Source organism: Athalia rosae, chromosome 6, assembly GCF_917208135.1.
Source record: "Athalia rosae chromosome 6, iyAthRosa1.1, whole genome shotgun sequence".
Lineage (NCBI taxonomy): Eukaryota > Metazoa > Arthropoda > Insecta > Hymenoptera > Athaliidae > Athalia > Athalia rosae.
This window is the reverse complement of record NC_064031.1, coordinates 7,399,488-7,401,987: the sequence shown is the minus strand read 5'-3', so window position 1 is coordinate 7,401,987 and position 2,500 is coordinate 7,399,488. Positions and strand designations below refer to the sequence as shown.

Below are 2,500 nucleotides of genomic sequence, written 5' to 3'. Positions count from 1 at the left end.
AAAGTCCGAAAGAGTCGCGCATCACTCGTTGGATCGAAAAATTTTCAAAGTCCGAAAGAGTCGCGCTTCACTCGTTGGATCGAAAAATTTTCAAAGTCCGAAAGAGTCGCGCATCACTCGTTGGATCGAAAAATTTTCAAAGTCCCAACGATTCTCGCATGGAACTAAGTTCCAACGTACTGCCAAATTTTTCAGGTCGCGTTGCTGTTTTGCCCCATAAGGAACACGTGTTATGACCGGCCGGCTCCGACGTCCGAGCGGCACCGTTGATACTTCATGCACCGAGCGGTCTCGACCGGTCGGTCGGCACCTAGTCCTCGGGTTTCGGAACTTTCGACTTGTTTCGGCCCGTATCTCGACATTCCTTTGCGGGTTTGTTGTCGGGGCTATGGTTTCGTCCTCACCGTGTCACGAACACGCAGACAAAATTTTTTTTCGAATTTTGAAAATTTTTCGTCTGAGCGGAGATTCGCACCACAGGCGTTCGTTTCGTTCCGGTAAGAACCACTCTCACGAGTTCAAAGTTTTTCCGAGCGCTCACGTTTCGCAGGGGCGAGTTCTTCGCTCCGTCTAGAAAATATGATTCAATTTGAATCGTCGACACTACATAACCGCGGGTCGGTGTCTAAGACCGAATGGCCCTTTATGCGGTGACCAGAAAGTCTTCTCTCGCAAGTCGAGGGAAGCAGTCGAACAGAGGCATCAACTCGCCACATTCCGTGCGTATCACAGTCTGTTCGCAGACGGTACACATTGATTTCCAATCGTACTCCCGACGCTTGCAATCTAGCCGAAGGATACGAGAAGGATAATTCGAACGATTTGCACCGGGGAGTCGACAAAAATTGTCTTCACCCGAGGAAACACAAAGTCGAACAGAGCGCTCTGAGCGCTAGTACGCGTACACAAGTTGTGCGGTACCAGATATACATATTATATTAAAACGTGTGGCCGACCGGGCAAAGACTCGGCGGCATGGGGCAACACACGAAAAGAGCTACCAATAACACAAAGCTCCCTGGTTGATCCTGCCAGTAGTCATATGCTTGTCTCAAAGATTAAGCCATGCATGTCTCAGTGCAAGCCATATTAAGGTGAAACCGCGAATGGCTCATTAAATCAGTTATGGTTTCTTAGATCGTACCCACATTTACTTGGATAACTGTGGTAATTCTAGAGCTAATACATGCAAACAGAGTTCCGACCAGAGATGGGAGGAATGCTTTTATTAGATCAAAACCAATCGGTGGCGGGTTCGTCCCGTCCGCCGTTTACTTTGGTGACTCTGAATAACTTTGGGCTGATCGCACGGTCTTGGTACCGGCGACGCATCTTTCAAATGTCTGCCTTATCAACTGTCGATGGTAGGTTCTGCGCCTACCATGGTTGTAACGGGTAACGGGGAATCAGGGTTCGATTCCGGAGAGGGAGCCTGAGAAACGGCTACCACATCCAAGGAAGGCAGCAGGCGCGCAAATTACCCACTCCCGGCACGGGGAGGTAGTGACGAAAAATAACGATACGGGACTCATCCGAGGCCCCGTAATCGGAATGAGTACACTTTAAATCCTTTAACGAGGATCAATTGGAGGGCAAGTCTGGTGCCAGCAGCCGCGGTAATTCCAGCTCCAATAGCGTATATTAAAGTTGTTGCGGTTAAAAAGCTCGTAGTTGAATCTGTGTCCCACGCTGTCGGTTCACCGCTCGCGGTGTTTAACTGGCATGATTGTGGGACGTCCTACCGGTGGGCTTAGCCTTTCGGGGCGGCCCAACTAATATCCCATCGCGGTGCTCTTCATTGAGTGTCGAGGTGGGCCGGTACGTTTACTTTGAACAAATTAGAGTGCTTAAAGCAGGCTATTTTCGCCTGAATACTGTGTGCATGGAATAATGGAATAGGACCTCGGTTCTATTTTGTTGGTTTTCGGAACCCCGAGGTAATGATTAATAGGAACAGATGGGGGCATTCGTATTGCGACGTTAGAGGTGAAATTCTTGGATCGTCGCAAGACGGACAGAAGCGAAAGCATTTGCCAAAAATGTTTTCTTTAATCAAGAACGAAAGTTAGAGGTTCGAAGGCGATCAGATACCGCCCTAGTTCTAACCATAAACGATGCCAGCTAGCGATCCGCCGAAGTTCCTCCGATGACTCGGCGGGCAGCTTCCGGGAAACCAAAGCTTTTGGGTTCCGGGGGAAGTATGGTTGCAAAGCTGAAACTTAAAGGAATTGACGGAAGGGCACCACCAGGAGTGGAGCCTGCGGCTTAATTTGACTCAACACGGGAAACCTCACCAGGCCCGGACACCGGAAGGATTGACAGATTGAGAGCTCTTTCTTGATTCGGTGGGTGGTGGTGCATGGCCGTTCTTAGTTGGTGGAGCGATTTGTCTGGTTAATTCCGATAACGAACGAGACTCTAGCCTGCTAAATAGGCGTACTTTCCGGTATCTCGAAGGCCCCCGGCTTCGGTCGGGAGGTTTTTACTACCGGCGTACAAA

General features: G+C 49.6%; 1 non-coding gene across 1 annotated transcript in view; it reads left to right on the top strand.

Moving 5' to 3' along the window:
• The first annotated feature begins 1,015 nt into the window (after positions 1-1,015).
• The window catches only part of LOC125501522, a 1,914-nt gene continuing 429 nt past the window's right edge, over positions 1,016-2,500 (top strand). Inside the window, exon 1 of the ribosomal RNA XR_007279112.1 lies at positions 1,016-2,500. This exon is cut by the window's right edge and continues 429 nt beyond it. This is a non-coding gene — a ribosomal RNA (small subunit ribosomal RNA).